The sequence below is a fragment of the Theobroma cacao genome, chromosome 10 (genome assembly GCF_053813885.1).
Source record: "Theobroma cacao isolate CCN51 chromosome 10, ASM5381388v1, whole genome shotgun sequence".
NCBI lineage: Eukaryota > Viridiplantae > Streptophyta > Magnoliopsida > Malvales > Malvaceae > Theobroma > Theobroma cacao.
The window spans coordinates 7210612-7226717 of record NC_142648.1 but is presented as its reverse complement, the minus strand read 5'-3'; positions in this window follow the sequence as shown (position 1 = coordinate 7226717).

Sequence of the window (16106 nt, the reverse complement as noted above, 5' to 3'; positions counted from 1 at the left end):
TTAATTCCTTAAATTCTAGCCATCCATTTGTTTCCAAATTTTCACCATACACTTGTCCCAAATATCCATAGCTTAGGTAAAATTCTCAGACTTATCCAAAGTCTTGGTGGAGTAATTTTTGAAATTTACACTTTTACCCCCGTAAAAGTCAAAAATTACATTTTTGCCCCAAAAATTGAAAAATTGCCTATAGACATATTTTTCATCCCTTATACTCATACCATTCTCCAATTTGTCAAATTTGATCTAAATTCTCTCAAAATCTCAAATTTTGTCCGCGAGTGGCAAAATTACGATTTTGCCCCTACACTCTAGAAATCACTGGAATTAAACTTTTTCACTACCAAACCCTCAAATTATACTCCAATACTCAAATCATACTCCAATAAGTCAAATGGGGCTAAAAAAAATTCTTTTCTAAAAATTCCCATTGTGTCCTTGGGTGGCAAATGACCATTTTGCCCCTAGACAGTAAAAATTCTAGTTTGACTTCAAATTGATCCTCGAACTCCAAATCACCATATTAAACCATTCTGGGACTTTAATATTCTTAATTTCATTTTAAATTCTCTATTTGATCTAGTTCGAGACTTAAATTAACTTAATTGTACCATTTGGTACATTGTCGTCTTTTAACGATTTTTCTTTCAGGGCTTTCCAAGTATGCAAGGATATTGTCAATCATATGAATGACATGGAAAGTATTTTATAAGATCGGGCTTGACAGGAATTTTCGGTGCAATAAATTGAAATTTTTACCCACTAGGGGTAAAAGCGTAATTTATAGTCCGGACTGATAAATTAGACCAAATTCATAGTCATTGAGGTATTGTGGATATAATTGGGTAATTGAAATTGAAATGGATGGAATTGGAGTCGAATTGGAGATTTTAAGACTTTACACCGTGTATAGGCGAGTTAGGTCAGACACCGCAATTAAGCGATTGTCTAAACATTTCAAATCCTATCTAGTGCATACGCATGGATAAGAGCCTAAAATAATTTATGATAAATTGACACAATTTATTGAATTTTGTGTCATAGATTATGGATAAATGGTGAGTCAATTGTTTCGGGGTAAGAGACTGCACCCGAGGGAGGAAGATAGGAGTATTTCTACTCCTAATACTGTGAGTAAACTTATTATCATCTTAATTATCTAGAGTAGTTTTATACAACTGTGTGATTTTATGGAAAATGGGTTTAAATGGTAAATTGCTATGTTTTAAGAGAAATTGTAATTTTATAAAATGATTTTATAAATTTTCTGAAAAATCGAATATTGGTTTTGAAAATAGAGTAATTGGAGACTGCTAGTTTGTGTTGCAAATTTATGATTTTGAATTGAATGGCTTATAACAATAAATGAGCATGAATGGCTAAACTGATTTTGGTGTTATAATTATTTATACTGTGTATTCAACCTTGAGAGGCTAGGTTGCGATAAATTGCCATGTCATGCTAGAATGAATTTTATTGATTGGTGGATTATATATTAGTTATTTACTGCAGAGGGGGTTCTGTGGACCAGCCTATTAGAGGGGCACGGTAAACTCCATTATATTATTACCTCGGACGGAGAGGCGCATAGGGGATCTCCTTGGGTAAAGCTTAGGGTTCACTTCACGCTAAACCACCACGTGAAGGGGAACTCAAGCAACGCCAAGGAACGACTGTATTTTTCTCAAACTAAAAATATATTTTAACTGTATATGAAATTTTAACAGCCTTGGCGGACTCGGTTGGATGCCCTGCGCAAGGTATCACTGAGTATGAGTTTTGGCATGAGCCAAAGTTTTAAGAAATTTATAAGCCAAGTTGATTACTTGATTTATATGGATTGATTTTATTTGGTTGAAATGAACTGAAAGGTAATGAAATTACAGTATGATGACTTATTTTAATTGTCTCCATTTACTCGGCTTTAGATACTTTAGATGGTATCTGTTTACTCACTGAGATTATAAAATCTCACCCCTTCTTCCTATACATTTTTCAGGCTCAGGACAGTTTGTAGATAGTCGAGTAGGACAAGAACTAAGCTCGGAACTACATTATAGAAAGTAAGAGTTCACAGTCTTACATCCTCTTGGTCAATTGGAGCCCACGTGTCATTGCAGATCAAAACTTATATTTTGGTTATCTGTATTTCTATTCATATAATTTTTACTTTACTTTCATGTGCGAAAAATTATTTACGAATATTTCTATAAAAATTTATTTTATGAGAAAATAGAATATTTTATTTATTATTTTTGAATAGTACTAGTTGTCAACAATTTGCTTTCAAATGAACGTTTTAGATACTTAATTTGTTTTTAAATCATTAAATATATATTTTCTGCTTACCTACTACATTTTTAGCAAGTTTTGAGATTTTTGATGAAAAATTACGAAAATACCCTGTGAGCAAAAAAAATAATATTTTATTGTTCTTATTTGAAAATGACTTATGATTTTTTTGAAATGTGAGATTTAATAACTGTTGCTCACCGGAGAGATGCGAAAGTTGATGCTAAGCCTTGCGGGGTTTCAATCGGCATTCGGGGTGAAGAATGTCTGTCAAGGCCTCGCGGCGGTTGTCATGGGCTCGATGGGGAGTTCGGGGTCATGGCAGTCATAATCCATGAAACAAATTCCAATTAAATTGTGTCTAACAGTCATAAGCTATTTCAGGCTTAATATATATATGCATGATTGAAATGAAAAAAATGCACCGGTAGCCATCTAGATCTGGTATTAGCCTAAGTCGATTTTTCATCCGATAAATTGGCCAATGCATCCAATTTCACTCCAACTTGCTCCATTTCTTTTCCAATCTCTCAATTCACCAAATACAAACTAATTAACACACAATTAGGAAAAATTTATCTTCACTTTTCTTCTTGGAACTTTCGGCTAACAGTGGTACACTAACTCCGTGATTTTTCCTACTAATTTTCTCTCCATAATTCATTAATTCCTACACCAAAAACTATTATTTCTTAATCAAATCACCTAGAATAACATCTCATTCTTTCTCATTATTCACTTAGAGAATTCGGCTATTGATGGACACCAAACCTTTGGTGGTTTTCTTCACTTGTTTTCATGCTACACATTATTAATCACCTAAAAACACTAACATACCTAAAAATCAAACTAATCCAAGATCAGTCTCTCTCCATACCCATTTTGACCAGCCATGAATTCACCATGAAAGCATGCTTTTCAACCATGGAAATTAAGAGAAAATGTATAAGAAAAATAGTTCATAAACTAAAATCAAGAAATTTTACCTTTTTTCACTTGATTTTCTTGAAAATCCACACTTTTCTCTTGAATTTCTTTCCACCTAGGGTTTGTTCTTCTTTTCCCCTTTGTTTTCTTGCCAAACCAGACCCTTATGAGAGAGAAATGGTGGTGTGGGCTGATTTTTATAGTTAAATAATACAATAATTTAACTTGCCACATGGCATTCCATGATTGGTCCATTTATTTAAATTCTTATCTTTTAAACTTTAAATCTCCACCACACATTATTCAAGGGTCAAAAATGATGATGGGTGAAGACCTTGTGCTGGAAAAATGCTCTGGGGGTGCAAAATTACCGTTTTGCCCCTGAGGTGGCAAAATTACCATTTCACCCTTATACTTCAATTTATACCGAAATTAAATTTTTTCACTTCTAAACCTCAAATCATACTCCAATAAGTCAAATGGGGCCAAAAAAAATCTTTTCTAAAATTTTTCATTTTGTCCCTAAGTGACAAATGACCATTTTGCCCCTAGATAGTGAAAATTCCTGTTTGACTCCAAATTGATCCTCGAACTCCGAATTACCATTTTGAGTCATCTCTGGACTATGAAACTCTCAATTTCACCTTAAAATTCCTATTTGAACTAGTTGAGGCTTAATCAACTTAATGGTACCATTAGGGGCAATATCGTCTTTTAACGATTTCTCGAACTTCCTAAATATGCAAACATTCTATTGAGCATGTAAATGACGTCGTAATTATTTTATAGAACCGGGTATGACAATATCAAAGTACGAAATATTACACATGTTGAAAAAAAAATATTATTGTTACACGCCATGCACAAAAACATATTACAAGTTACGTTGAAAAGAAATATTACTGTTACACGTTATGTTGAAAAAATATTGCTGTTACATATTATGTTGAAAAAATATTGTTGATATACGCCATGTTTGAAAAAATTTTGTTACATTTAATGCTTAAAATGTTGTTGTTACTTGCAAACTATAACTTCAAATCCTCTCAACTCTCTTCATTTCTTTTTATTTTTTTTTTATGATTTGGCACCGATTAAAGTATTTTTAACATGTTTTCTTAAATCAAAATGCAAGTTTCCTTATCTAAAGCACCTGTTTCGGCTAAAAATCAAAAAAAATTCCTTTAAAACCCTAAGTTTATAAATTTCAAATTCTTTAGTTTATTGGTGTTTATGCCTCGAATTGATTCAATTAAAAGATATTTCAAACATCTGTAATCATTTCTACCATTTTAATTTCATCCAAAACACTTAATAATCAAATTCCCCAAATGACCACCCATCGCAAGCACATTAAAACCATTACTTGGCGTTCTGAAAGCGTAAGAGAGAAAAATTGAGAGCACAACAAACAGATGCTGAAGAGAAAAATCAATAAAATTAGATATAACTGGATGGTGAGAGAGAGAAATCGAAAGCATAGATGAATATGAGGAAATTGTGATAAATAGTTTAATTTATTTAAAATGGTTTCAATGGTATTTTTGTCAAGTCATGGTTAAATATTGTTAAAAACAATTAATTTAATTTTAAGTGTTATTTTTGAAATCAAGTTATCAAAATGGTCATTTCTCACAATTTTTTCAAACGAAAACAGCTCAACTACAGGACAACAAGAAGTAGGGGACAAAAAATCAAAATATACCAGGCAACTAGTGAGAAAAAAACAGAACATCTCAATGTGCATGGTAATAAGGAGTCTAATGTAATTTAAATGTGTATATACACATGTACACATTCCATATGTGACATAAATATACATATTAGCTGAACCCTTTCCCTATCTCTTTCTCTTTGCCACACATTTCCTTGTTTAACTCTAAGTAAACCAAACTTTTTTTAATCTACTCTCAAGAATCCTTATCGGTCAATCCTATGGCGATGGAAAGGTTAAGAAGGGCTACAGAAGTAGGAGATATCGATGAATTGTATAACAGTATTGGGGAAGATACAGATGTCTTGAGGCGCTATGATGATGCAGAATTTGCTGATACTCCACTACACATAGTTGCAAAGAGAGGCCATGTTGATTTTTCAATAGCGATCATGTACTTAAGGCCATCATTTGCTAGGAAGCTTGTCACGACCCAGAACTCCCTTCGAGCCCGTTACAACCGCCGCGACGTCCCGATAAGCACTCATTATCCCGAATGCCGATCGAAACCCCGCAAGGCTTAGCATCAACTTCCGCATCTCCCCGGTGAGCGACAGTTATTATGTCACGACCTGAAACTCCTCATCGGGCCCGTGACAACCGCCACGAGGGCTCAACAGACATTCTTCACCCCGAATGCCGATTGAAACCCCGCAAGGCTTAGCATTAAATTTTGCATCTCCCTGGTGAGCAACAGTTATTAAATCTCGCATTTCAAAAAAATCATAAGTCATTTTCAAATAAGAACAATAAAATATTATTTTCTGGCTCACAGGGGTATTTTCGTAATTTTTCGTCAAAAATCTCAAAACTTGCTAAAAATGTAGTAGGTAAGCAGAAAATATATATTTAATGATTTAAAACCAATTAAGTATCTAAAACGTTCATTTGAAAGCAAATTGTTGACAACTAGTGCTATTCAAAAATAATAAATAAAATATTCTATTTTCTCATAAAAATAAATTTTTATAGAAATATTCGTAAATAATTTGTCGCACATGAAAGTAAAGTAAAAATTGTATGAATAGAAATACAGATAACCAAAATATAAGTTTTGATCTGCAATGACACGTGGGCCCCAATTGACCAAGAGGATGTAAGACTTTGAACTCTTACTTTCTATAATGCAGTTTCGAGCTTAGTTCTCGTCCTACTCGACTATCTACAAACTGTCCTGAGCCTGAAAAATGTATAGGAAAAAGGGGTGAGATTTTATAATCCCAGTGAGTAAACAGATACCATCTAAAGTATCTAAAGCCGAGTAAATGGAGACAATTTAAATAAGTCATCATACCGTAATTTCATTACCTTTCAGTTCATTTCAACCAAATAAAATCAATCCATATAAATCGAGTAATCAACTTGGCTTATGAATTTCTTAAAACTTTGGCTCGTGCCAAAACTCATACTCGGTGATACCTTGCGCAGGGCATCCAACCGAGTCCGCCAAGGCTGTTAAAATTTTGTATACACTTAAAATATATTTTTAGTTTGAGAAAAATACAGCTGTTCCTTAGCGTTGGCTGAGTTCCCCTTCACGTGGTGGTTTGGCGTGAAGTGAACCCTAAGCTTTACCTCAGGAGATACTCTACGCGCCTCTCTGTTCGAGGTAATAATATAATGGAGTTTACCGTGCCTCTCTAATAGGCTGGTACACGGAACCCCCTCTGCAGTAAATAATTAATATATACTCCACCAATTCAATAAAATTCATTCTAGCATGGCATGGCAATTTATCGTAATCTAGCCTCTCAAGGCTGAATACACAATATAAATAATTCTGACACCAAAATCAGTTTAATCATTCATGCTCATATATTGTCATAAGCCATTCAATTTAAAACAATAAATTTACAACACAAGTAGGCAGTCTCCAATTACTCTATTTCCAAAATCAATATTCGATTTTCCAGAAAATTTATAAAATCACAATTTCTCTTAAAACATAGCAATTTACCATTTAAACCCATTTTCTATAAAATCACACAATTGTATAAAACTACTATAGATAATTAAGACGATAATAAGTTTACTCACAGTATTAGGAGTAGAAATACTCCTATCTTCCACCCTCGGGTGCAGTATCTTACCCGAAATAATTGACTCACCACCTATCCATAATCCATGACACAAAATTCAGTAAATTGTGTCAATTTATCATAAATTATTTCAGGCTCTTATCCATGCGTATGCACTAGATAGGATTTGAAATGTTTAGACAATCGCTTAATTGCGGTGTCCGACCTAACTCGCCTATACACGGTGTAAATTCCTAAAATCCCCAATTCGACTCTAATTCTATCCATTTCAATTTCAATTATCCAATTATATCCACAATACCTCAATGACTGTGAATTTGGTCCAATTTATCAGTTCGAACTATAAATTACGCTTTTACCTCTAATGGGTAAAAATTTCACTTGATTTTTAAATTTCCACCTATTTTCCTTTTAAATTTCTTGGCTAGGGTTTTATTTTCTCCTTTCTCTCTCTTGTTTCTTGCTTGGCCGAATGTTGAAGAAGAAGAATGGGTTATGGGCTGATTTTTTTTATGCCTTTTTTTTATTAGTTTAATGAATAATATTATTTTATTCATATTTTGAATATTTTATTAATTCATTTTTTTTCTAACCATCCACTTCTCCTACTTTTTTTTTTCACCATGCATTCCTTTTGACTTATCCAAGACTTACGTGAAATTTCCAGATTTTTTCAAAGTTTTGGTGGAGCAAATTTTACAAAATTACACTTTTGCCCCTGAACTTTTCAAAAATTACATTTTTACCCCAAAAATTGAAAATTTGCCATAATGCATAATTTTAACTCCTCATACTCATTTCACACTCCAAATAATTAAATTTGATCAAAATCCTTTCAAAAATTAAATTTTTGATTTCGGGTGGTAAAATTACCATTTTACCCTTTTACTCCAAATTATACCGAAATTAAAATTTTTCACTTCTAAACCTGAAATCTTACTCCAATAAGTCAAATGGGGCCAAAAATCTTTTCTAAAAATTACCATTTTGTCCTTAGGTGGCAAATGACCATTTTGCCCCTAGATAGCGAAAATTTCGATTTGACTCCAAATTGATCCTCGAACTCCGAATTACCATATTAAACCATTCTGGGACATTAAAATTCTTAATTTCATCGTAAATTCTCTATTTGATCTAGTTCAAGGTTTAAATCAACTTTATTGTTCCTCTAGGTACAATACCGACTTTTGTAAATTTTCTTTTTCGGGGCTCTCTTAGCATGTAAACATGTTATCCATTACATGTATGTCATGACAAATATTTTTATAGAGTCGAGCTTGTCATCTTCTCCCCCACTTGGATCAACCATATGATCTTTCTTCATGACTGATTTCGACATCCGGCTAAATATTAATATTTTAAAAATTTTATCTTGTCTCCTTAGTACCTGAAATACCTTATTATGCCTCACTTGACTTCCGAATCGCCTTTTATCTCAGCAATTCTCCTCCGATAAAATTATTATTATTTTATTATTATTTTCTCACTTGCGAAATATTTTATCCTAAACTACTCATTTCGTCTCTTATCACTTTTAAACATTTTAATTGACCTCAATTTGCATTCGCTCAACTTTATTTATCACCATATCAAAGTATGGGGTATTTCAATCTCCCCCACTTAAATAGAATTCGTCCTCGAATTCCCATTGATGTTGCGTTATCAATCTCCTTCTATGATCCTACTCCTTGTTCCTTCTATAGGGACATTCAATTTATTCACCTTGTTCACCTTCAGTTCAATTAAATGCTTTATTTATGGCAATTATCATCCTTTGGAACTGGATCAGTAATACTTTTCATAACCATGATCTCTTATATCGAGACACTAAGCATGCCTTTATCACCATTATTAAATTTGAACCATAACTTCACCTCAATTATACTGATTTTGATCACATATCATACTTACTTATGTATACTTAATCATCATTTTATTAATTCGCTCCGTACCAAATTTCTCAACCTTGATTCATCCATCTTATACTGGTCTATTCACTTCCTTTGATAGAGTTCCATTAAGAACTTAAACAATCCAAGGTTTACCTTCAAAGTCACTCATAACTTTAATCGTTCATTGCATGTCCGTTAACACTTTAGCTCACTGACTTCTCTGGACACTATTTCAAAATCTCCCAATTACTGAGAACCATTCTTCACTTTAGTTAGTAAAATTATCAATTTCATATATACATATATACATGCATTTTCAAATGTCAACATCTCTCTTTATATATAGGAATCCATGTGTTCACATGCTTTGGACTACATTCCCCCTTTATTCATCCGTATCCCAATCCTAGTTTCAATATAATAATTCTTATAGTGCATGTCAACCTTCTTATTATACTTGTGTATAACTTCATATCATTCATATTATTTCCAACCATATGTTTGAGTTTCCTTATACTATATATCATTCATCACAATGTCATCTCCATTGAATTATAATCTATTATGCGTGTATGCTTTATAATCCTATTGATGCCTCAAAGATTTATCTTAACTTGATCATTGCATCTCATGCAATACCACAATTCCTAAGAGTCATCCTTTTGTCCTTAATCATCTTTCATGCCTCTATATTACGTTGTATCTTTCTTGCATTACGATATTGATTTGTCACTTAAGACTCGAACCCATTTGAATCATGTATGCCATAAGCATTTTCAAATTCCAATTTCCATAATATATTAGGAAAGTTTCATTATCTGACTTCATTTTCAAGGTCAACTTCTATCATCCTTTGTTCCACTCCTTCATATGAACATAACATCATTCTTCCTTAACCAATTTATAAATTGTACTTGAAATTGTAAAACTTAAAACTAGATTCTCCTCAAGTATTTTTCAATATTAATACTAATATCACTCTCAGCTTACAGCTTCCTTTTTATAATCACATAACTTAGTGCTTGCTTTAATGAGATCCAGAGTAGAACTTCTCTTGAGTATTTCCTTGGGAATATCTATCTTAAACTTATGTCTCACAGCATGTGATCCCTTAACTTGTGATTAGCCGTTAGGCTTCTCAGCAAGTCTCAAAAATTTTACGTTTCATACTTGCTGTGTATGATTATAATCTCTTCTCAAAGATGTTTATGTATTCCTAAAACACTTAATCTTAAAGGTATATAAATACGTACTCATCCATTCAATCCTTAACTCATCTTCAGAGGTTTCCAGGGTGTCACACAATTAGCCTCATGTTGTTACTAACCCTTGTCATTTTACTGTATCAAAACAGATATTACAAATTATCATAATGATATTCTATATAAACTGATTTTCTATACCAGTCTCGTAATTCTTCCTTCACACTTTCATTACTTGGTATCTCATCTCAATATAGTCATCTCAAGAATCTTTCAAATTTTTTTCTTTTAATTATATGCCTATATACAAGGTAATAAAGAAGTTTTTCAATTCATTTGGGTAAACATTCTCCAGAATATTTAAGACTCCCAGATAACAAAACACAATGACCAACAACCAAAATTCAATTTGTAAGCTCATTATCGTGTCACTCCCATCTTACTCATGCATCATAAGCGTGAGGTATTCGGAGCAGTATAATGTTGAACAGTCAATGCTGAAGTACTGTAGCTATTAGAAATTTTCCCATCAAAGTTATTTGTCTGCTTTCAAAGTCACCACATCAATCATTCTCAACCAGTGGTTTCCCTTCTAGATATATATCATGAGTTCCATAAGTATAGGTACCTTCTATTTTCTTGTCATACACACTAAGCCAGATTAATACTTTCATCTCATGTCATCTTTTAACTTTTATCAACATTCATAAAATTCTACCTCAAAACATCTTTTTCATACAGTGTAATAAATTCATGATACATATACCACTCCACACATAAGTTGCTTACTATCTACAACTTTCCTCAAATTTATTGTCATCCCTATCCAATTATCTTCTTTGTCTTATACTCCAGTAATCTTATTAACTTTCGATATAATTAACTACGAAAATAGCTCATCTTCCTCCTTACTTTATTCTCGCAATCCTTACTGAATCAAAATTTTATATTCCCCATATTCCATAATTTAACTTCATTAGGTTATATTTGTGCCCAACTATTACCTCATAGTGTCATAACATCACTGAATAATCCCCATTCATGCTTAAATTACAATCATTAACGTAATCACATTATCCATTCTGAATGTCATTTATAACCTTATTGCTTCCTTCTATAACCTTCCTCAATAATTATATTACCAATTTATCCCTATCATACTAAAGATTCCCATATACCTTCAATTACTTAAACAGCCATTTTATAATACATTCTAGTCCTATACTTTAAAAGTCAAACTATATTTACTTATTTGTACAGATAATTATTATCTCTTTTACACAACATCTACTTAGAGTTAAAGTAGTGTAAAATCCTACGAAAATATTACATGTCCTTGGGATCATCATCTTAATCTGATCTTATCAGAATATTCTACTCCGAGTCCTTCTGAAGATCCTCTTCCAGGTTTTCCTCCTCCTAAGATTTCTTTCTTTGTTTTTCAATCCAAGCTTGTTGTCTTCTCCTAATTTCCTTGGCACTCACCGGTGCAGCATTCCTTCCACATCCAGGAGGAAAATGGCGTACAACGTTTACCCCCTTCCTAAGACGAATATCTCCCCTTGCAATTGCCTTCCTCGTATGTTCTCTATGGTACTCCTCGGATTGTTTCAAAAGAAAATCTATATCAGTTTTCAGAATATTAGAGCTACTCTCACTTTCAAAATTCTGGCTACTCTCAAAGCATTCCTTATTATGAACCCATTCTGCTAAGTTTAGAGGAATTCTGTTATTAGGAATTCGGGATGGACCACCTTCCGAATCACCTATATCAGGGTGCCATTTGCTTCTAGCCGTAGAATCTAGAGATCCCTCGCTATCACTATGAGAGGTATTGAGACTATCACCTATTCTAGACATGGTGTGTATGTCACCAGTGCACCTCAAAACCTATACGCAACCAAGTAGGAATTACTTAATCATTCATGTATCCCAAAAGTAGGTAGGTTTCTATATCTAGATGCATGCATTCTATTCAATCTAACCTAACTTAACTTATCTTAACTTAACTTGACTTGGGGCCACGCAGTGTTAGTGTTGATTTCTTAAAACAACCTTAAAATCAAAAACTTTAAAATCCAAAGCTTTAAAATCAAAATATTTGATCTTTAAACCATGCACTGATACCAATAAAATTGTCACGACCCGAAACTCCCCATCGGGCCCGTGACAACCTCCACGAGGCCTCAACAGACATTCTTCACCCCGAATGCCGATTGAAACCCCGCAAGGCTTAGCATCAACTTCCGCATCTCCCCGGTGAGCAACAGTTATTAAATCTCGCATTTCAAAAAAATCATAAGTCATTTTCAAATAAGAACAATAAAATATTATTTTTTGGCTCATAGGGGTATTTTCGTAATTTTTCGTCAAAAATCTCAAAACTTACTAAAAATGTAGTAGGTAAGCAGAAAATATATATTTAATGATTTAAAAACAATTAAGTATCTAAAACGTTCATTTGAAAGCAAATTGTTGACAACTAGTACTATTCAAAAATAATAAATAAAATATTCTATTTTCTCATAAAATAAATTTTTATAGAAATATTTGTAAATAATTTTTCGCACATGAAAGTAAAGTAAAAATTGTATGAATAGAAATACAGATAACCAAAATATAAGTTTTGATCTGCAATGACACGTGGGCCCCAATTGACCAAGAGGATGTAAGACTTTGAACTCTTACTTTCTATAATGCAGTTCCGAGCTTAGTTCTCGTCTTACTCGACTATCTACAAACTATCCTGAGCCTGAAAAATGTATAGGAAGAAGGGGTGAGATTTTATAATCCCAGTGAGTAAACAGATACCATCTAAAGTATCTAAAGCCGAGTAAATAGAGACAATTAAAATAAGTCATCATACCGTAATTTCATTACCTTTCAGTTCATTTCAACCAAATAAAATCAATCCATATAAATCGAGTAATCAACTTGGCTTATGAATTTCTTAAAACTTTGGCTCGTGCCAAAACTCATACTCGATGATACCTTGCACAGGGCATCCAAACGAGTCCGCGAAGGCTGTTAAAATTTTGTATACACTTAAAATATATTTTTAGTTTGAGAAAAATACAGCCGTTCCTTGGTGTTGGCTAAGTTCCCTTTCACGTGGTGGTTTGGCGTGAAGTGAACCCTAAGCTTTACCCCAGGAGATACCTTACGTGCCTCTCTGTTCGAGGTAATAATATAATGGAGTTTACCGTGCCCCTCTAATAGGCTGGTCCACGGAACCCCCTCTACAGTAAATAATTAATATATACTCCACCAATTCAATAAAATTCATTCTAGCATGGCATGGCAATTTATCGTAATCTAGCCTCTCAAGGCTGAATACACAATATAAATAATTCTGACACCAAAATCAGTTTAACCATTCATGCTCATATATTGTCATAAGCCATTCAATTTAAAACCATAAATTTACAACACAAGCAGGCAGTCTCCAATTACTCTATTTTCAAAACCAATATTCGATTTTTCAGAAAATTTATAAAATCACAATTTCTCTTAAAACATAGCAATTTACCATTTAAATCCATTTTCTATAAAATCACACAATTGTATAAAACTACTATAGATAATTAAGACGATAATAAGTTTACTCACAGTATTAGGAGTAGAAATACTCCTATCTTCTGCCCTCGGGTGCAGTCTCTTACCCGAAACAATTGACTCACCACCTATCCATAATCCATGACACAAAATTCAGTAAATTGTGTCAATTTATCATAAATTATTTCAGGCTCTTATCCATGCGTATGCACTAGATAGGATTTGAAATGTCTAGACAATCGCTTAATTGCGGTGTCTGACCTAACTCTCCTATACACGGTGTAAATTCCTAAAATCCCCAATTTGACTCCAATTCCATCTATTTCAATTTCAATTATCCAATTATATCCACAATACCTCAATGACTGTGAATTTGGTCCAATTTATCAATTCGGACTATAAATTACGCTTTTACCCCTAGTGGGTAAAAATTTCAATTTATTGCACCGAAAATTCCCATTTAATTTCCAACCTCATAATTCATCATTTTCCCACCCAATTCTCTTAAAATAAAGTCAACCTCATTCTCACATACCATTGGCTAGATTCAGCCTAGAGAAATTCATGGAGAAGATAAATATTTTTCTTGTTGTTTTACTCATAAACATGCTACACTAACACTAAACACTAACATAGCTCAAAATCAAATTTATCTAACAACTTTCTCTCTCTAAACCCATATGACCAGAATTGAAATCATCCTCAAATCACATGATTCAACCATGGAAAATGATGGGAAATGCATGGGAAAGGTAAAGCACAAGACAAATTTAAGAAATGTTACCTTTTTTCACTTGATTTTTAAATTTTCACCTATTTTCCCTTTAAATTTCTTAGCTAGGGTTTTATTTTCTCCTTTCTCTCTCTTGTTTCTTGCTTGGCCGAATGTTGAAGAAGAAGAATGGGTTATGGGCTGATTTTTTTTATGCCTTTTTTTTATTAGTTTAATGAATAATATTATTTTATTCATATTTTGAATATTTTATTAATTCATTTTTTTTCTAACCATCCACTTGTCCTACTATTTTTTTCACCATGCATTCCGTTTGACTTATCCAAGACTTAAGTGAAATTTCCAGATTTTTTCAAAGTTTTGGTGGAGCAAATTTTTCAAAATTACACTTCTGCCCCTGAACTTTTCAAAAATTACATTTTTATCCCAAAAATTGAAAGTTTGCCATAATGCATAATTTTCACTCCTCATACTCATTTCACACTCTAAATAATTAAATTAGATCAAAATCCTTTCGAAAATTAAATTTTTGATTCCGGGTGGTAAAATTACCATTTTACCCTTTTACTCCAAATTATACCGAAATTAAAATTTTTCACTTCTAAACATCAAATCTTACTCCAATAAGTCAAATGGGGCCAAAAATCTTTTCTAAAAATTACCATTTTGTCCTCAGGTGGCAAATGACCATTTTGCCCCTAGATAGCGAAAATTTCGATTTGACTCCAAATTGATCCTCGAACTCCGAATTACCATATTAAACCATTATGGGACATTAAATTTCTTAATTTCATCGTAAATTCTCTATTTGATCTAGTTCGAGGTTTAAATCAACTTTGTTGTACCTCTAGGTACAATACCGACTTTTGTAAATTTTTTTTTTCGGGACTCTCTTAGCATGCAAACATGTTATCCATCACATGTATGTCATGAAAAATATTTTTATAGAGTCGAGCTTGTCATCTTCTCCCCCACTTGGATCAACCATATGATCTTTCTTCATGACTGATTTCGACATCCGGCTAAATATTAATATTTTAAAAATTTTATCTTGTCTCCTTGGTACCTGAAATACCTTATTATGTCTCACTTGACTTCCGAATCGCCTTTTATCTCACCAATTCTCCTCCGATAAAATTATTATTATTTTCTCACTTGCGAAATATTTTATCCTAAACTACTCCTTTCGTCTCTTATTACTTTTAAACATTTTAATTTACCTCAATTTGCATTCGCTCAACTTTATTTATCACCATATCAAAGTATGGGGTATTTCATATTAAATCTCGCATTTCAAGAAATCATAAGTTGTTTCCAACTCAAAACAATAAAATATTATTTTTTAGCTCACAGGGGCATTTTCGTCATTTTGTTTTTGAAATTTCGAAATCCGTAAAAATGTAATATGTAAGTGAAAACACATATTTCATGATTTAAATTAAATTTTGAAGTCTAAAATATTCGTTTAAAGTAAAATTATAGCTATTTGAATATAATAAAAATATTAAATAAAATATTCTATTTTCTTAAAACACAATATTTTCAAAGTCTTCATAAAATAACTTTTGTAGCGTAAGAGTAAAATAAATTTATTCATATAGTAATAAAGATAATTAAAGTATGAAATTTCGTTGACAGTGACACGTGGGCCCCCAACTAACCAAGAAGGTGTAGAGCTACGAACCCTTACTTCCTATGATGCAACTCCGAGATTAATTCTCGTCTGAATCAACTATCAACAAACTGTCCTGA